At 45.1% G+C, this 21,028-nt stretch overlaps 1 protein-coding gene across 10 annotated transcripts in view; it reads right to left on the reverse strand.

Annotated features, from left to right (window-relative positions):
• SPATS2L (spermatogenesis associated serine rich 2 like) overlaps positions 1 to 21,028 on the reverse strand; it is a 151,292-nt gene that overhangs the window by 79,834 nt on the left and 50,430 nt on the right. For 3 of the 10 annotated variants that reach the window (XM_027807111.2, XM_027807109.2, XM_027807110.2), the window contains exon 1: positions 5,137 to 5,289. The exons of 1 other annotated variant lie outside the window; for it this stretch is intronic. The gene's annotated coding sequence lies outside the window, so the exon portion shown is untranslated. Of the gene's footprint in view, positions 1 to 5,136; positions 5,292 to 5,777; positions 5,874 to 21,028 lie in introns of those variants that run through there. 6 more of the 10 variants (XM_055718040.1, XM_055718043.1, XM_055718046.1 and 3 more) reach the window with 4 other exon arrangements.

Consider the following 21,028-nt stretch of genomic DNA (forward strand, 5'->3'; position numbering starts at 1 on the left):
GGAATGGATGGAGAAGCCTCTCTCCACCCAAGCACTGTGCAAGCAGCCCATCTCCGCACCACCCCTCTCTTCATCAGCTCCAGAGCGAGGAGCACAAGCTCCAATCCTAACACCAAAACACAACTTCATGCCAGCAGCTTAACAAACCAGCCAACTCAAAACAGTTTCTAGACAGCACTAAGTTATTATTGGAAAACAGACTTACAAAATTAGGCAACATTTCATTCAGACTGAGTCCTAAAGATCACTAAATCAAATGCTTCATAGGCTAGTATTACTGCACAAGACTGTTATTCCCTCTATCAACACAGCAAGAAGTCCCACAGCAATGACATCTTGGGACTTATAGGTTTTTCCACCACTAGTATAAACCACAGTCTCTGAATACATTCCCACTCAGAAGCACCACCACCCCCAGGCTGCACATGCAAGGCTTTTATTGCATTTAATTTTACACAGAGAACCAGACCCAGTACCGTAATTTTAATACTAAAAGCGGACAGTTTAAGCGTAGTGCAGCAGTGGAAACCTCAACCTGGATGCGTGTAGGACAGCACATACTCAATGCTGGTTTTAAACATTACTAAGAAAGCAATTCAGTCCGAAACGACCATTTAAGTACATGCTTGAGCTTGAAGTCGTCTGGAGCCCAAATATTCTTTCTTGGCAGTGGCACTTCAACCAGTAAGAGAGCCTGAAGTCCTGACCTGTCACCCCACTAGCTGTCAGCATGCATCAGCCTTCAGCAACAGTAAATGCCCCGCGCCATGGAGAGCACTCAGATGGACACTCCAGTGCTGAACCTTCAGGGCAAGCTCCGCACAGGTTTCTAACACCACCAATCAGGATCCTGAAGAGCTACCATCATTCTGAAACATGTCATAGCACAAACACCATCTTTCGGTGCTATTCCAATAAGATTCAGGCAAACACCATTAATCTTTGCATGGGTTTTGTGTAAGGCTGGGACAACAAACACCAGGCTACCTGCCCTGCATGTCAGGTGTTTGTTTTGAAATGCTGCCGGGCAGGTTGGCCTTAGCAGCATGAAGGGGTAACAACTCAGCAAGGCTCTACTGCCAACACAAGAATGGTAGCAGCTTCTTCAAAACTGACTCAAAACACACCCACAACTTTCGAGGATAGTCATCTCCCAGGAAGTCATACTCACAAGCCCACTCAGCCATGCACAGCACAAACAGGTAACATTGCTCAATGCCACTCAGAACGTAAAACAGCATCAACCCTCTTGGAAGCACAGTTCATGGAAACACCAGCCTTAAGTAACCACTTAAAAAAAAAAATAAAATAGAACAGACCTTCAGTCAGTGAACATCAAATACCACCGCAGCGGGGTTTACACAGGCCAAAATCTGTCCCCAACTCTGAGCAGCAGCACACTGGTATTTACAAACAGGTGAGGCTTCTTTGCCATTTGAACTCTTTACCTTTTCAAGGCTCAGGAGATCAGATTCATGAATACTTTAAACACTGAACACAGTACACAGCCATAGGCATTTTTTTCAGTCAGCAAACCCCTAGACAGAGTACTGAAAAGTCTATTATGAAGGCCAGTCACTATCCTCTTCTTGAATGACCACATGAAAATCTGGGACTGTTGCACAATGGATTGAAAGAGCCTTTTGTCTGAAGGAAAAGGACAAGGAGTCACAAAGTATTGCAGATTCATTTCTAACTCATGTTTTTTGAAGAAATTGTATAGCTTCAGCTAAGAGCAAACCAAGAAGACAGCAGGCTTTGAAAAATGTTATGCCACAACCCTTTCCCACTATGTACACACAGAGCATATTTTTAGATTAGTCTCTTTTGTATTACAAAAAGATGGGCAGGCATTCTGTATTATTGTTGTTTTACAAGAGAAGTTTAAAACACATGCAGAGTTTTGACTTTATTCCAAAACCTTAATTAGGGTCTGCAGCACTATTTGTCTTGTCCAAACAGAAAATCATCTGAAGCTTTTTTGGTACAAGATCTAGTAAAAGTATAATTGTACTGGGACAAGAAGTGAAAGCATTGTCACTGGTGCTTAATAATCACCGATTGAGCAAATTTGCCATCACCCATAAAGTATATGATGGCCTATTCCACAAAGACTTTTTTTTTTATATACTGAGAAACCAGCAACTGACTCTTTAAAGTTTGAGGTCTGTTTCTGAAGTATCTCAAAAAAAAAAAAAAAAGGGCCGATTACATCTGCTGATAACTTCTCAAAAGTAAGAAATGCTTTACTTCTCCATCCACCCCAATCGAATTTTCAGTTCTCAGATTTTACATACAGGCAGCGCGCACACCCCAAATGGGATTTGCACACATGATTTCATTACAGAGTTTCTAAGCAATCTTCACACGGACAAATTTTCAGCAGGAAAGACAGTGGGAGCTAATAAGCAAAACCAGATTTCTTCTAATCCATATCCAGAACTAAGGAATTACTGCACGTCCACTCAGAAACAAAAGTCATGGCCATCAGATTTCCCTTCTTCACCAGTCTGTTCTACCCAGGTACTGTGAAACTTAACAGTCAAAAAATGTCAGTTTTCACCTTCCAGATTCTTGCTGCATCCCAGAATTTATATTCCTTGTGTGCCCACAACCCCTCCTGAAATCAAGCAACATATTTTGCACACACCATTGGTCAAGGTGTCAGTTGGATTTAGCTCTTCCAACCACCCTATGAAATTGTACCAGGCAAGGAGCTGGCCTTCGGCATGTTACAAGACAGCTCTACCGGGTCCAAAATCTCTGCTGCTGGAATCATGCATGGCATCACCTGCAGACATATATTGGAAGTAAAAGTCCTGCCATGCCAAATATAACCCCAAGGTAACTACAGAGCCCATCATCTCACACTCTGTAAAACATGGGTTTATAGTCCTCAGGACTGCAAAGAGGAACTTCCAAATGCGAAGCAGAGGCAAAGCAACGCTGCACCATCTTCTTGACGCTCAAGATGCTTAGAAGCAAACGGGGCAACGAGATGTGAACCGCACAGCCCCCTGCTGATGCCAGGGAAGTTCAGGGCCAAATACTTTGGTATAATAATGCTACAGAGTGTTCCTTTCAAACAACTATTAGCAGAGGAACCTGCCCAGTCTAAAATAAAAGGCACTCCACTATCAAAGTTAACTATTTCACTACAGTTCATTTTTTTTTACACAAAGGCGAAAACGGCAAGAAAGCTAGTGAAGCATCTAAGGAGGGAAGAAAACATGGAGGACAGAGGAGACAGTAGCACCAGCCATATTTTCCCAGAATAACATGGACAATAAAATCCTTAATATTAAATAAGAGTCAACTACAATTAACAGTAAGTTATTTTTCTTCCCTTGATCTTTGAGCAAAGCCTCACTGCCCCTGGGTCTTCTGCTCCAAATTGTACACAGCTTTACTTTTATCCTCTGGTGCACAGTGAAAAGCGGAGTTCGACCTTTCCTTCAGATTTGTAAAGCACCACACCAGATTGTTTTGAGGGAAAAAAAAAAAATGAGGATTTTTTTTTTTTTGTCATCTGCATGACTAGCATTACTTAACAGTGTCCAAAGGCCTCCAAGACATGGGCCCTGAAAAAATACTAGGAAATACAGGCCCTAGAATGACAACATAGGCAATGTGTGTAGTCAAAAAGAAACTCATATATAACAGCTTGGGGTAATTAATACCAAATACAGGTCAACTACAACTGCAGATGGGCACAGCTTTAGCACTTCCACCATTGCTAGAAGTCAAAGAAAATACAAAAGAGACCGCAGGGCATTAGGATCTTGTTGTGCTTTCTATTAAAAATAGGCCCAAACTGATTTCAGTTCCAGACAGGTTATTTCCTTAAAACCTGGGAAACGGCACGAAGGTGACCTGACATTGCCTCATTTCCACTTCTTTGAGCAAGCACTGGATAAGAATAATTGATCTAGATTCAGAACCAAACCTCCCTCAAGACAGAAAGTACTCAGAAATGCCTGTGTTCAATTTTTAGGCTCGTTACTGTTATGTCAGACAAAAAAGCAACTCTCAAGCACATGTTGCTTCTCAGGCCTCTGCCTGGGCATAAGGACTGTGGAAACAGACCCTTCACTTAAGGATAACCCTCAGAACATTTTGAAGGGTACTCAATTTATTTAATCTTAATCATAATACTTTTTTCTTACACAGTACATTTCCCAGAGCTGTGACCTTACCTCCATAGGTATTTATACAGCACCTGACACAGTACAAGGCTTATCTTGATTGGTGTCTCATTACATTTAACAGATCCTGCTGTGTTCCTAAAGGGCCAAACTCCTTCAGCTCCCACAACACAGCTAGTTGGAGAACACTCGCAGTCTAGTGGCAGCATTCAGCTCCAGCAGGCTGTGATGGTGCCTCATAAAATTCATCAACTTGTTCTGACCTGGAAATCGTTCTGCATTTACAGGGTTTGACTGCATTCACAGAAACAACTGTGGCAAGGGCACAGTGTCCTGCTCCCAGCAGACTCTAGTTAGCGGCATTCAACACGTTACTGCCCTGCATTTCTTTCATGGCCAGTGCAAATACACTCCTAGTTAACCCTGACATTCTGCATGCAGCAGTCTTTTCTACTTTCTGAGTAGAAAGCTTTTACTTTACCTTTCTTGAATGATCACATTCTGGAAAATGTGTTAAGAACACATCAGGAACTCAAAGAAACAGAAGACAGACGCTTTAGACTGGTAATTCAAGTTTATAAGTTAACGGAAAAGAATTCCTGTGGAAAATCGTTAGTTGCCTTGTAGCACAATTTCAAGCTGGAAACAACCAAATCGGTCCAGGGGAATGTGACCTGGAATGAAGCAGATGGGTTTACCTGTGGTGCCTCTTGGCTCTCCTAAAGAAAATAAATCTGGTAGCGCAAGCGATTCACATCTCAGGATGATAAGGCTAAGGGTGGGGAAGAAGCTTGCACTATTCATTTACAGCCCAACAAAGGAAGCATTGCATTCTGACAGAGAATAAAAGAAAATTGCCAGCTGCCACTGCTTATCAACGAATTCCACACCTAATGATTAAGTTTTTCATCCACAGCAGAAAAAAGGACGACAAACGTTAAAAAAACCACCAAAGCAACCAAAAACCGCACCAAACCCAAACCAAGCCTACCTCCCGGGCGGTCTTTTACCTTGGTGCAGATAAAAGCCCAGCCTCAGCCGGCTGTGTTCGTGCGGAGAGGGCAGCCGGGGCACGGCGCCCCCGCCCCGCCGCGCAGCAGTACGCTCGCGCCGGTCACCGCGCTTCGCGGCACGGCAGGGGCCAGGGCCGCCGTCCCGCCACCGCCGCGCGCCCGGGGACGGGGGGGGGGGAGGGGGGAGCCCGCTCGCTCCCCGCCCGCCGGCCACTCCCCGCCTGCCCGCCCGCTCCCTACGCGCCGCTCGCTCCCCGCCCGCCGGCCGCTCCCCGTTGGCGGCCCGGGCTGTTACCGGCTAGCCCAGCGCAGCCCCGCTCCGGCTCCGGCGGCGCCCGCGCGCTGCCGGGGCGGCGGGAATAGGGCGAGCCGCGGCCAGCGGCTCCCGCTGCTGGCAGAGCCGGTCCCGGCGCACGCTGGGCCGCCCGCGCACCGCCGCGGGGCAGGGGGCCGCCTGCCTCCGCCCGCAGACGGGGGCCGGCGCCGGGACCCAAGCCGCGGGAGCAGCGGCGAGGCGAGGCGCCGCGCGCCACCACAGGAGCCTGCCCCGCTCCCCGCCGCCCGCGGGCGGGAAAGTCGCGGCGGGCCGCCCCCGGACCCGGGCACGGCGGCGCCTCACCTGGTGGCCGCAGCGAGCCGAGCCGCGCCACGGCAGAGGCCGGGAGGAGGCTCCGGGGCGCGGCGGCCGGCGCCGAGGGCGCGGCTTGTAGCGGCGCCGCCCGCGAGCGGGGACACGCCTCGCGCTCCTCCCCTGCACGCGCGCGCCGCCCCGGGCCCGCGTCGGCAGCGGCCGCCCGCGCCCCGCCCGCGGCAGGCGAGAGGGTGCCCCGCGCCGGGGGTGCCGCGGCGACGGGCGGCACGGGGCTCACCTGCGCGCGGGCCTACCCCCCGCGGCGGGGCCGGGGCCGGGCCGGGGCATCGCGGCCTGCGCGCTCCGGCGGCCGCCGCCTTTACCGGGCACCTGCCCGCCCCGGGGCGCCGCCCGGCCGGGCCCTCCCGAGCCGCGGAGCGAGCTGCGGCAGCTAGCGCACCGCCCGTCGCCCCACGCCTCGCCTCTCCGCCGGCCGCACCAGCCGCTGGCGCGGGGGCCTGGGACCCACCGCCGCCCCCCGGACGCCCGCGCCTCGGCTCCCAGAGCAGCCCCCCCCCACCCCGTCAGGCACGACGGGGAGGCGGCGCGCGGTCCTCTCCGCCGCCAGCCACGGCTGCCCGCGCCGCGGCGTGGCAACGCTCCCCGCTCCGACCTGCGGCGGGCCCGTACGCACGGCAGCGACCGGGCGGGCCGCGCCCCGGGCCGGCGGCGGGGCGGCCGCAGCCACCGCCGTGCCCGCCGCCACCAAAGCCGGGGGCGCCGGTGGGATACGCAGCCTTACGGCCGGGCCGCGGGCTCGGAACCGGCGCTGCAGCTGGCGGCGTGCCCGCAGAGCTGCCCGCGTCGGCAGTACGCTCGGCGTGCCCGGGCTTGTGCGCCGCCCTGCACCCCCGGCGGGCGGGCTGGAGCCCACGGCAGCGGCGCCATACGGTCACGGAACAAGGGTGCCGGTGTGAGCCGTGGGCCTGAGACCCATCGAAGGAACACGTGGAAACACGTGGGGTGAAAGGCTCTGACGGCCTTACAAATTGTATTCGGGTGGGGGAGGGCAGGGAGAACGAGAACGTGGGGAAAAGAAGAATGAAGAAGGATCCTGCTGGTTAGCTCACGCACGAACTGTATGTGCTCAGCCAAAGGTCACTCCTTATATTTTCTCTTTAATTTCAGTGGCGGTAGACGGTATATGAAGAACAATCTAAAAATAAGAATGGCCAGAAATAGATTAGGTTTTTGTGTGACAGTGTAGTGGGAAGAAAAGCCTGAGCTGCAACTTCATTTGGTGTCTTTTTAAAAAGTAGTGACTTGGAGAAAGTTAATTAAGATGCATGGTAAACTTACTTAGAAAAGTTAAACAAAAATTAAGTGGTCTACGCGTTACATACTTTCTAATATAGGTTTTGCACCCTGTGTACACTGAAGTTAATTCCTGGGGTTTTTTTCACCCACCACTGTTGGCAAGAAACGGTGTATTTGGACAGTCTTGAGGGTGAACTGGCTGGGTACTAAACACAAGTGAGGAATACACAGAGTACTGGGCTGAGCTGCGAACAGAGAAGGCCTAGCAGTTTTGGGAAGCCTGCAGGTGCACGCAAAAGCCAACACAAGGAAACTGCCATCCACAGCAACTGAAAGGCAGAGGCTGGAATGGGAGCGCAGGCGGGATCGCCCGCGTTCTGCAGCAGGGACCGTGAATGGCTGCCTCAGGCTAACCTTCGGGAAACAGGAGCCCCTCATACAGACACTAATGCAACATCTGCCAACTTTTTTCTGTGGAATAAAGGGCCAATACCCAGAAGCTGATCTCCAGTCAAGGTGCCACAGATTCTACATCAGTGTTGAAGGAGTTTTAGCATTACTTCACCAGCTTTTTAATTTTTGCAACAAATGTGCAAATCTGCATTGACTTGCAGTATATTTGGCTGTATGCTGAGTCTACATGTTCAAAAGAGGACAGTAGCTGCCCTGAGTTTAGTTCCCATCCCCTGTTTATGCCAAATAGCAGTATGAATCTTACGAACACACGTTGCACTGTTTTGTTCCTCTGTAGAGGTTATTCTTTGATAAAGGTAACAGGATAACCAACAGCAATTAAACATCCCAGCTGGAACCTTTGGATTATATTAGAAGTGAGATGGTCTGGTCAGAGCACTGACTTTGGATTTTGCATTAAATCCTCAGTTCGCAGTATTTCCTATACAACTGTGGTCATATTTCTGATGTGGCCCAGACAGCTCATTTAATTTCTCTGGGCCTCAGTTTCCCATTTGCAAAGGAAGAAAGGAATCTCCAAATCTCAGTGTATATGACAAAAATTATGAGACTGTACAGTTACACCTGGACTATGTAGTAACTTAGGCAGTAAAGGTGCCTTAATGATTTCCTGCTCTCTTGGAGCCTCCTTGTCTCCATCCTGGCACTCTTAATCTGTTACTCTACTCAGTTTGTGAAGCTTCCCTGCAGACCAGACCCCTGAAATGGTCTGGACTAAAAATACTGCCCTCCTTTTCTTTACAGATTTTTAAACTGAGATCCAGTTGATATATTGAAGCTCTGGCAGCTGGGTGACCCGTCACGAAAAGGACCTTGAAAAGTGACGTGTTATACTCTGACATCAGATAACGAGCTGCAGTAATCCAGAGCGATGTTGCAACACAACCTTTGTAAATTCATTGTTTCTGGAGGGGAAGAGCACGCTGTCACATGCAATAGGGGTTTGTATCTTGTGCCACTTGATTACTGTGAGGGCTGGGGATGGAACAAGAACCAACCGAACGCAAAGGTAATAAAATATATGCCCCTGTAACTGCTCTGTCTCCTTGCTTCTTCAAACACCTGCTGCTCCCATGAGACTGACAGGCTCTAGAGCTTCAGTTGCATCAGCAACACCATGTCCTGGGCTGCTTCTCAGCAGTCAGCTTCACAGACTACCCGAAGCAGATCACTGCCATTTTTCCTGGCTTACAGATGAGAGACGGCAGCACAGAAAGAAATAGTGCAGAGAACTTCCCAGCTGCAGAAATAAGACAGTTTTCTGAGTCCTGCCCAAGGCACTAGCTACAAAGTCTCACCTCCTCCTATTTGGTGAGGGCCATTGCCCCACCAGAGGGATTGGGTGCCATGTACAGCAACGGGACTGGAGACAACGGAGCAGGGAGGAGAGGGGTCTGGAGGGGAGCTGAGGTGTGTCTCTCTAAGCATGTTATTTGTTTGTTGGTTTCAATACCAGGATCAGTGATTGAAAGTTTGTCAATTGGCAACCCTGGCACAGAACTGTTTCTGGCTAGCAACAGGGAGAAATTGACTCAACACAGAAATCTGGAAATAAACTGGTACAGTCACAGTGGGCTGGCAACAGATCTGAGGATGAAGATACAGAAAAAGGCAAATTACATAGCTCACATTGTACAGCAGTTGCTAATCTGGGGCATAAACGGAACACAGCTCTTTTGAGCCAGGAGAAGGACTAATAATAACATTTTATCCTGGCTTTTGTTAAGGACAGTCAAAAACTGCAATGTTAATGGAAAGAAGTTCAAAGAGAGGCACCAGAAGTGATTAACAGGGATATGTCTTCAGGAGACAGATGTTTACATGCTCGGCTTAGGAGAATGCTGCCAAGCACGGAAAAGACAGAAGGTCCTTCCAAGGGACCTGTGTGGAGTCATAACGAGCATTATATAGAGTATCAACATGGAAAGATGGAAAAGAAGATTCATGATAACTATAAAAAATTCTGACAGTCAGTCACAATGGAGCAGACACCTAGAGAGGCTACATGTTACAACCTGCATATTATCAGCAGGAAGTTGTATTCAACATTCAGAAAACTTTTAGAAATAGAAAAGCTCCTGCATTTGCATGTGTGATCCCAAGCAAAAAAACCCAAGGAAGACAGCTTTTTTTGGCTCTCAAAGCTACAGGTCAAATTCAGAAAGGATAATTCACAACCCACACATAATTTAATGGCCATTATGTTTGCTCAGACAAGGTCTGAATTTGATTAAACGGTTACGAGCATGAGCCTATATACTCTCTCTATATATATAAAAAACTGTTTTGCAATGAAATTATTTATATCAAAGACAATTTCAACTGCTGCTCTGAGATCTCACATTTGGTTAAAAATACAATGTCCTCACATGACTGTGATAGTCAAAGTACAATATTCTAAGAAATATTTTTATTTTTACTTTTTTTAAGATTGGCAAACAGGACGGTTAAAACCTTCACAGAAACACACAGTTGAAAGAAGAGCATGAGCATTTTCTGATTCCAGAAGCAATGCAGCTGTATCTTGTGCTGTCTAACATTTCAAAGTGAGTGGACTTGCGCAGAGAGTGGTAAACACTTAAGAATGACTGAAGTTCAAAAACAAAAAGAAACCTTGAGCTCGCTCTTGTAGTAATGGGAAAGAAGTGAGGGAAAGCTTGGCAAAAATCAGCATAATAGTAGGCTTATTGTTGAATCTGAAAGCTTCATTTTCCAACAGTGTCCCTTTTCTGGGAAGCTGCACAACCACTCTGAAAGCACTTTCTATAGAGATGATAAATCTATGGTGGAGATTTATGCACATTCACATTAAGTCAGGAAATCACTAATGAAAAGGATAATTATATAGAGAGACAAAAACCTAGAAGAAAAATTACCAAAAGCCCCCAAAACAAACACAGCTAACAATACACCGCGATATATCAGGTCCTGGGATTCTGACGCTGACTTTGGCAACTATTCTTGCCCAAGCAACATACAGGGTGAGCAACCTCATCCTGTTCCTCACTGTGGTTCCCAGGGCTCCAGAGGGGCACTCTGTGCAGCAGCACATTCTGGGCTGTAGCACAGCGGGTGAACAAATGAGGCTTAATATCTTTGGTCCTCCCATCTTAGGTGTTTCTTTTTGCACAAGCCATTAATTCATCAATACGCAGAAAGGCATAGGAAGAAAAAATATTCTATACTTCTACATGGGATGGTTTGAGACCACAGCCTTCCTGCTCCTGTGGGGGCATCCAAAAAGGAGGAGAAAGATACAGAGACACCAGCCAACCCCCAAAAAAGGCTGTAGTTGGCTGGAAGAGTTTCTGACAATGACTTGCAGGTCCAGGCTGCTGAAGCTGTTTTAATTTAATGTCCAGGGCTGTTGAAGCTGTGTTAGTGCTCGTCTTTTGACGACTCTCACTATGCATTCAGGGTGCTGGTGTGTGCTCTGCGCTAAAGAAACAGCTGCAGAGGTACCTCCCGTAGTCAGCAGCAGTGGCAGACTTCTGCTCTGTAGCTGGACTAGACCTTGGGCTGAAGAGCGTAGTCTCACTGTTTAGCTTTAGGCATCCAGCCCGGGTGCCTAAGCCAGCAGCCTGGGTCCCTAGGTTGTCAGGGAAGCTGTTGGTGTCCCTCTGACTCTACGGGAGCCTTTAGCCCCATCATCACCGGAGTTATGCGCCTGAAATTAGACTGTGAAAAACCCCGTTGCAGGGGTGACAGTCACAGTGGTACTTGTTACTTTACTGCAGCACCTGCCCATAAGGAAAACTGCGCTCAGCAGCCCGGAGACACTCTGCCACTGTCCGCCTCCAGCAGCTTACTGCTTTGTGTCCACCCCCAAAATTCCAGCAACGAAAGAACAGGGAACATCCATTAGCTGCTAGCACTAGCAGATTGCTGTCCTCGGTCTGGACTCAATACTGTGAGCAGAAAATATGATGGTCCATAAGCTAGATAAGAGCTTTTGGACCGTAAGCTAGATAAGAACTTTTGGACATTAGTCTCCATTTTATAACCAACAGTCCAATCTTTCCAGGCACACACAAGTGAGGTGCTGTAAGAGCTGGCTCTTTTGACACAGAGGTCACTTCTCCCCTTTCGGCTTTACAAGATGTACAGCCAACTCAGAGTGTTGATGGTAAAGCAAAGGCGCTGACTGAACAAAGTATAGTGAAAAGGCCCTTCTCTTTCACATTACTGCAGCTCTAAAACATGCAAACACAGTACTGCATCATAGTCCAGTGAGCAAACTACTCCAGCTTTGCAGATATGGCATAAAAATGCTGCAAGTCTGTAAGAATCTAATTTGTGCACCATGATTTTTTAATTAATTAACTTACTAAATCTTGTCCCACTTCTCTCAAGTGGATTCAGTCCTAGTGCCTGATTAATCTCATGTGGGAGCTAAGGACAGATGCAGATGACAAAACTTGACATCTAAAAGATGCAGATCTGCTTCCAAGTTTTTCAGTGCAAGATGATCCATAGTAGAAACTATTTACAACCCTTTCTCCAACATCGCTGGACAAAAAAAAAAAAAAAGTTCCACAAAAAGTGTGGCAATTCCAGTTTCTACATAAGAGTTCTGTCCTAGGCAGTGACAAAACTCATACTTCAGCCCTTGCCCTCTTCTCCTTTCTACTAACAAGAATAATTTACAACAGTTTGAAGTTTTTTCCACAGGGGCTGGGTGAGTTTATAGATGGTAATCTAGTTTTATGTTACTAGTAAGCCAGGCTCAATTCAAACAATAGTCTTGAGGTAAAAAGCACCATACCCTTTACTAATCACACAAATCAAGGCAATTTCCCTTAAACACTGAATCTGATACCAAAGTATTCCACTGCCATTTGGAAATGTATCAGAGTTTAACTAACACACTGGTGTAAAGAACAAATGTGTGTAACTGGGAACAATGCAAAGTAAGGACTACGCTCAAGGGCTGGCTTTGCATATGGACATTTCTCTGGTCTCCTTCACATCAAAAAAAGTTGCCTGCATAAGAAGGTCACAGCCAGAAGGAAAAACAGAAGAGCACAAAGATTCAGTGCTCTGGAGTGTGCTTTCAAAATCTGGAATTCAGCATGAAACTTCTCTGGGAAGTAATGTAAATAGTGGAATTGGCACATTTAAGTTATGATTTAACTACCGGAGTCAGGAGTTTGGCAGTTGAGTTTAGTGTTCTTGATACAGTGACATATCTGACAGTATTTGAAGAAATGGCTGGCCAACAGGCAGAAACATGTAATCAAGTTGGAAAAAACAATAAACACAATGATTACAGCTTTAGTGTTGTTACCAGCACACAGGGAATTAAAGGAAAGTAGTCAAAAATAGGTAATAATGACAGGAAAAACTAAAAGGCATCAAAAAACCAAGGGGTAACAAGGTTTGATCAATCAGCAGTGTGCTTTAGAAGTACAATGATGGTAACAGAAAATATGCCAGCAGTGTGATTCAGAAATCACCAAGGTAACTTAAGGTTTAATTCGGAATGATGCCAAGCACAGATTTGGTTTGTCTATGAAAAGACTCAAGTAAAGCTTAGTGTGGTAGAATCCAAATTCCTCAAAAGCAAAAGGAGAGTGTCCCCATGCCACCTCTTTTTAACAGGCAGAGAAAGTGCTTCACCCATGGCTGCACAGGAGGGCTGTGTGAGAACTGACAACTGAACAGAGCCCTCCAGCAGGACCCTACCTTATGGTAGCTGCTGAAAGTTACCCTAAAATTAAACCTGCTTCCAATAGCACTCTGGTTAAAACAAGAACAAAATCTGTCTAGGTGCAATTACTTAATTTAATGAACAAACAGAGCTTGCTACTTTCAAAGACCAGTGAGGACAGATAAGAGAAAACAGAGCTGACATTAAAAGAACAGAAGACAAAAGTGAAAAGGGGAAATACATACATATATATGTATATATATACACACATATACTACTAAAAAAAAAAACCCAGCTTTGGGGTCATCCTTTATACAAGTGCCCTACTCCATGTAACAGGATTCAGACAACAGTTCTGTAGTCACAGTCCCCAAATCTTCCAGGATGTAATGAACATGGCCCATTTGTGACCTATTTTATTATATAAGAATATCATTAGTAATTAAAATGCTTAGACTGGCTTCAAAATTTTCTGTGAAAGATATCATTATTCTACGCCAGAGCACTTCTCCCTGAAGGATATGTAAGGAGTTAACTCACATAGATGCATATTGTTACTTACCAGCACTTCACTGCCATTACCATGACAGCAAGGCAAAGACCATTTTGTTCTGCCCCATTCCTCCCTCAGTAGAACTGCCAGTTGACTTCCAAATTCAGAATCTTAACAGAAGATAATGTTTGAGGCCAGATTTTGCATTGGTCCTAAAGGCTCAATCTGATACGAAATCTGATGAAAAGGAAAGGCGGAACAAAAGGCTGTCCTTCTCATAAGGCTAATGGAATGCTAAGTGGCTGATTACACTGTTCCCAGCACAACATGTATAAAAAGATAAACAAAACTCAGAGCAAACATTTGCTGGGGTGAAATATGCCAAAAAACTACCTGTAACTTCTCCTGTTGCTCACAGACAAGCGCAGGGATCAGCGTGTTTTGCTGCTGCCCACAGGACGTGTCTGTCTGTCTGACAAGAAAGAGCATGGTACTGTGAAATGACAGTAGGTTCAGCAGGGAAGTGTGTAAAACAGTAAGTGGAGTGCACCGAAGGAGTAGTGAGGAACACGTAACATGCCAGCCGTCATTATACTTCTGATCCGCATATCCAATAGATTATAAATATTAATATGACAACTGGTGCAGGAGGCGGCTGCTAGGGCATCAGGATTGCATTTTCTGATTATACTCTGACACTCTGCACAGGGTTCATGTCTAACAAATAAAGAGCAGAGAGAGAGAACGCTACAGACAAATAATGTAAGGAGTACAACCACCTCCTAGCTCGTTCAGGCTCTACCTGGCTCTACCAAAGCTGCATGAGTAAAACTACTGACACAAGTTCTCCCACCATTCCTGGATAGAAAAAGATAGGAGGGGGAAGAGAAGTCAGGAGAGCAAGGCTCATGAAACAGAACTCCAGCACAAACAGGCTGGAAAAAACTGGAAGGGAAGGATGAGAAGACAGAGAGGATGCAGGGGAAGCAGAATGCAGCAGGCCTGTCCTGGAAAAGAGGTTCACTCTGGGGGTGTGAGTATCATGAAAGATCCAGATGGTGTCTACTCAACAGTGTAGTTTGCTTCTATAGCTTGGAGGACACAGTCACCTGGACAACCTGTTCCCTCTTGTAAAACTTGTTATGTCATGCGAGTCTATCCTGCTGAGCTGACCACAAAACAACAATGTACCTAACTGTTCCCCCCATTATGTCATGACCACTATATAAGCTGTATTTTGTCTACAGCAAAGTAAGAGTTAATTTCCCCACAGCAACAGAGGCAGACAGAGAGAGTCTGAGAAAGAAAGGGGTAAAGGAGAGAGAGTGAGGCTGCAACAGTTATGCCATTTGATTCCCAGCTTTAAATAAACTCTTTGAAGTAGAATGGATTTTTTTTATGTCATAAAAGCTGCTTTTCAGTATGCATCATTGTTTATGGCTTCAAAAATTACTCCACTTGAACTCTGAACTTGATATTCAGCATTGAAAGAAATAGTGGAACATTCCTGTGCATACCCCACCATTCTCACAGCTCCCATGCCCACCCAACACTTACTAGCTGCAGCAGTAATAAGTGTTACATGAACAGCTGACATTGTTTTTTGCAGGCACAGTTCAGAAACATTACCTTGATCCCTACAAACCACGAGCTGAATGGCATAGCTCCACAATTGGAAAGTCTGAATTAACTACAGAAAAAAATAATGTACCATCTTTGTGAACTTCACTTGTCAAAAAGGTCTTCAGGAGCCGCATAAGGGAATATACCATGTGAACAAATAAACACTGTAGATGCTGAGCCAGGTTTCAAAGCACTCTCTTCTCTTCTGTCACCCTGCACCTCATGAAATTACACTGTAAATATCAAGCAGAAGTGCAAATGACTTTCTAAACTGAGAGTAAGTTTGCACTTACCTGAGGAAGTCTGGCAACTTGGCCAATCAAATTCACTTAATCTATTTATTTGTTAAAAACAGGAAGTTGAAGAAGAGGAGGTGTGCCTAACGGAGCTGTCAACATGGTGGGTAACGTCTACAGAGAACAATGGGAGAACCTCATTGTTATTTTCCACTGTGCGGATCTTGTTTCAGTATTTAAAGGGTTCACCCTTGCCACCTGTGGGATCTCCAGGACTTTGTAGATTTGACAGCACTTAAATCTATGACAGAATTCCCCAAGTTTTATCTTCCCCATGAGAAATAAAAAGGTCTGTGTTTACTGTATACATCAATGGATGATGAAGGGGACCTCACTGAATGCCTGCTGTGTATTTGTGTTTCTGTAAGTAACAGCTGTAAATTAAGGACTGAAAACTTGACTACATGTAATACCAAACCCTAAGTCCCAGAAGTACTGAGCTGTAACAGAACAGGCTAGGAAGCAGTTGTTAATTTTATGTAAAGGAACAGCTGCACTTCCAGGAGCAAAGCCCCAAGCAACAAAAGGCGATGAAGAAAAGACAAGCCTATACATGTTTCCTCTAAAATGGCTCTATGAAGGGAAGAAACCACCAGATTTAGAATAAAATCTAAGGTAGGACTTAAAGGTACAGTAAAATGCAGTTCTGGTACTCGTTCCAAGGATACCAACAACTGGCTACAATCCCCTTATCAAAGTGTTGCTATTAACAAGACAGAAAGTTACATGGTGGTCAAGTAAGATGAAATGCTGGCCCTCAGCCAAAAGTGGGTTCAGGAAGATATCATTTGTCATGCTCAGCATTCATTGCTGTCGCAAAGCTGCTCTGAGATCAAAATCCTGATTCTAATCCATCAAACCAATAACTACAGCGAGTCGAATGGCTGAGCAATTGTGATGACACAGCCGGCTGCAGGGATGGTGCTAGGAATTAGTATGTGAACCTGCTATCAGCATGTAGAAAGCTTTAGACAAAGGGAAAAGCAGCATGGTAACTGCTAATAAACACAACACAGGAATGGTATCTAAAGGGTCATCAAAAACAAACCCAGTCATGTCGTGCTGATTTCTGAAGCAGAAATGTTGACGCCTGTTGCTCACAATTTAAATGAGGCGTGCCCACACATCTTTTTACCTGGTATGGGCAGAAAAACTCGGCTCTCTTCCCAGCTGACATCAGTCCAGGTCCACACTGAGCAATGTGCGTGCCTTTCCTGTCTCTGCCCCTGGTGCCTTCATGGGAACCAGCCTCCCGCAGCCACAGTGCCAGGGGATGTGCAGGGTGGGAGCGTCGGCAGAAGGAATCAGCGTGCTGGGCAAGTCTAACTAACCTGAAATGGCCTTAGCAGGTGGGCAGGAAGAATACCACTGTCACGCAAAACTGCCTCTGCCTGGGGCCATCGCTAGCACTTTGGCCGTGTCCTGCCTATCAGACAGGGTGTGAGCGAGCTGTGCCGGCTGTCTATGCAAAAGCAGGCTGTCACTTCTGCCTCCATGACAGCAGGATCAAGCTGACATTCAGGGAGACCAACCAAGCCCTGCTCAGCTTGCTCTGGTATGTCACCTCAGAGAAGCCTCCAATGTGACCAAAATTCAGCAACAGTGTCCCCTGCTTGGGTTCGTGCTTCCTACTGCCTTTGTCACTCTGACCCTTCACCTCCCGTCCATGGGATTCTTGGCTTTAGTGTGCATTTTTTTTCATCTAAATATAGCATCTCTTCAGCCGTTTTGTCTCTCTACTATAACCTTGGCTGCCTTTAATGGATCCTGCATGAAATTAGGCCTAGTTTGCATTCTAATCAACTTTGGCGACTTATGCTTTTAATTAGTCCTTAATATTCCTCCAGCCTGTGTGGATGCTGCATTATGAAGAACCCTTTCTACATGTCATTGTGGTTTCAACTTGAGGGAAAAATATATTTCCCAAATAGTATGGATACAAGGAATATATGTGATTTATCATAAACCACTATGATTTTATTCTCTCCAGCTGGAGCAGCAGACGTGTTAATAATGTTTTTCCAATTGAAAAAGCACCACGTGATTTATTATTTGATGAGGAACAGGAGTCCGACAAGGCCCCTACTTGGATACAACCTCTACGGGATTCTCAACATATTGTAAATTGCTGGATTGAGCAACTCCTCTCCAAAACCACAGTGGGCCTCTGACTGCCTTGCATGCAAAGAATTAACAGGTTAATTGACCAAATCATGCTCACTTCAATAGTCCCTTTGTGTTCAAGATCTGACCCACAGAAGAGCTCTGAAAGTTTAGAGCACAGTGTAAGTGGTAAGTATAACCAGGTCACATTTTGAGGTTCAGAATCAGTTGTTACTTAAAGTTTATTCAGGCAGACTTCCATTAAAGTAGAATACTGAATCAAAAACTCAGTAAAGGATCTCCAAATTTTGCCCATTATTAATCATTTGATGTATCCATTAAATGTAATGTTCTCTGACATTTTTTACTTTTGCCTGAATAAATGTCATTCCATATAAAAGACATTCAACTGTCACTTAAAAAATGTGATTTCTTCCTGGCCGACCTGCTCATCTGATAGTTGAATGAACCAAGAAGTTTCCATGAGGGCTCTTGAAACAATCTTTCATTACAGTTATATTTATTGCCAGTTTCTGACTGCTTGTATTTAATAATAATTTGAATGATCACTCAAGAAATGAGGTCTGGAAAAACACGTATCCCAAGAATATTAACTGCACATAAACCAGCAACTTTTTTTAAGACATCAAGTTTTTTTCCCATCGTATCAGACATATGGTACCGAAATTCAATATACTTGCAAGTGGTTCAGAGCAGTGGGAGATCTCTTCATACTGGTAAGAGCAGTTCTCTCAGAATTTCACATCTCCTGCAAAATATGTTTTGTTAAAGCATTTGTTTCCCACTTGATATTTGGAAAAGGAGAGTTAAGAGGTAAGCAGGGCAGTAAAATTTTGAACCTATCATCTAAAACATGAAAACAATACAGGAAAACCCATGGGCCACCAGGATTTCATCTTCTGTGCACTGGCAACCTGGCAGTTCGCAACACCAGAACTAAAAGTATATTTGTCAGCCTCATAGTTTTCAGATATTATTTGCTTGGTAAAGTAAAGCATGCTAATTTCTAGAATTTAAAGATGAAGAGACTCACCTCCTGTCAGTTGAGGAAGTGATATTTCAGCCAAAGAGCACTTGAACTTCTCAGCATCAGTGCTACAGGGTCAGATCACAGGTCTGATCTCAGCGTTGCATCTCTCAGAGTCAGTCAGCAGCTGATGCTTAAGAAAGAGCATGACAAGACAGAAAGTGCACAGTGTGGCTTCTCCACTGAACTTTCCCAGCTTCCAGAAAGATGCATCTCGGGCACCTTTCTTCTGGCATGGTGGGAGTTATCAGGATCAAGAACTCAATCTTGCAGGGTTTGAACACAGGAAATGCTGAGCAGCACTGGAGTGTGTCACCTTTGATGGGTGACGACTCCCAAAGTCCAAATAGTTGCCTGGATCAAGGCCAGGCTCCTCAGCCCTTTGCAGAACTGAAAGATTACAGTTTGACAGACACTGGGAGGAGGAGGAGGAGGTCATTTTCTCAGTCTTGGCTGGTTTTGCGCTGAGGCTGCCACAGTTTGAAAGAAGGCAAGCCTAAATTGTGTTATGTTCTCAGTGTTTACAAAAGCCGTCTTTACTCCAAGGTATATTCTGGAGTAACATTGGGCCAGACTCCAGAGATCTTACTCATTCTACTTCTGCAGACTTCAAAGAACTTTAACAAGATTTTATGCAAGCATTATAATATTTCAGCCTAAGGTAACTGAAGCTCACAAGGAAAACTTACTTTCTGTTCGATTGTAGGAAAGGAAATAACCCAGCTTCTTAGATGGAACCTAACCCCTGTGAAGGCAACTGACTTCAGTAAGGGAGAATTTTATCCCCAGTTCCTGAACACACTAAACATATAATAATTTCTGAATAATTATCTCTTGCATTGTTTCTTGGTATGCAGGTTTGAGAGACCAAAAGAAGTCTGCGATTCAGAGCTTTCTGCAAACAAGAAAATACATGTTTTTAAAGCTATCAGTGAAATGAATCAGAAAAATATTGCCCAGAGTGTGAGATAAAAGAAGGGGAGAAATACTTTTCTATACTTTTCTATATTAACGTAAAATATGTAAACACAGAATGAAAGAGAAAAAAAAAGAAGTTACGACTATTACATACTCAAATTCCAGGGAAAGAGCCAAATGTAGCAGGTTTGGCTTTTCCTCATAGACAGAGCAGAAATATTTCATAATTATTTGCAATATATACGAAAAATAGACAACTTATAAAGCCAAATTATGTAAATCAAATACAGAGCTGCTCTCAGCAAGCTCACTGTTACCCACAGATTTCAGTGAAAGCAACTTGTACCAGTGTAAAGTTACCTCCATTTACAAAATCCTTGTCCTGACAATCTTTTCTTTTGCTTTACAAAAGCTGACAGTTTTGCCATTTGCACAAAGTAGGAACATTTCCTGTTTGCTGCATAGGAACGGAAGCAAGAAATCATGTAAGTGCCAGTCAGCTCTCCTATCTGAAACACTGGGAAAATACATTACAATAACTCAGCACAGTCTAGACAAGCTCAGCACTGTCTACCTCAAACACTGTGATCCAGGCACATCCAAAAGCATGAGATTGTCTTTGAACCGTAACATCTTTAAAAACCTTTCAGGTTTTTTGAGTCTTTGCTGTGATTCAAACACTCCCATGATGAATAATTTTTTCTACTAGTTTAGAAAACTCAGGAGCAACATTTCACCAGATCATATGCTGCCAAGGAGCTAGAACCTGAAGAAAAACATACTACATTGCAAAAATCAAAATAAAATCATGAGAGTGAACAGTCATTCATTTCAGGAAAAACTCAACTGAACGGGGCTGGGGCGGGGGGGGGGAAGCTTCCCTAACCTTAGCATCCAGAACATTAAGAAAATTAGAAAACTAGAAGTTTCATATTCTTGTTATTACTTGAACATTGACAAGCTTAAGATTCAGCTTTCCACAAGAGCAAAGATGGGAATAATCTCACCTGTACCGTAGCGTTAAAAGCCACAGCAGTATGACGAAAGAGATGGGAGGCAGAAGGGACTCCCACAACAGTCCCAGTCTATCCTGGCAGCTGTATCTGTTCAACACTGCTGAGGAGAGTTCCTCAGCCTCTTTGAATACTTTGGCATTTCAAAGCCTGTATAGTCAGAAGATGTTTCCTTGTATCAAACTTGTTTTCCTTGCTGTAAATTAAACTAATTTCCCCATGTCTGGTAGAAGTACGACTTATCACTGTTCTTCTGATAACAAGTTTTGTATTTTAGTTTCTATCCTCACTTAGCTTTTTCTTTTTTATACTGGAGTCCCTTTCCCTCACTTTGTCTCATAAGCTGTATTTTCTTAGCTTTCAT

Source organism: Falco cherrug, chromosome 8 (genome assembly GCF_023634085.1).
Source record: "Falco cherrug isolate bFalChe1 chromosome 8, bFalChe1.pri, whole genome shotgun sequence".
Lineage (NCBI taxonomy): Eukaryota > Metazoa > Chordata > Aves > Falconiformes > Falconidae > Falco > Falco cherrug.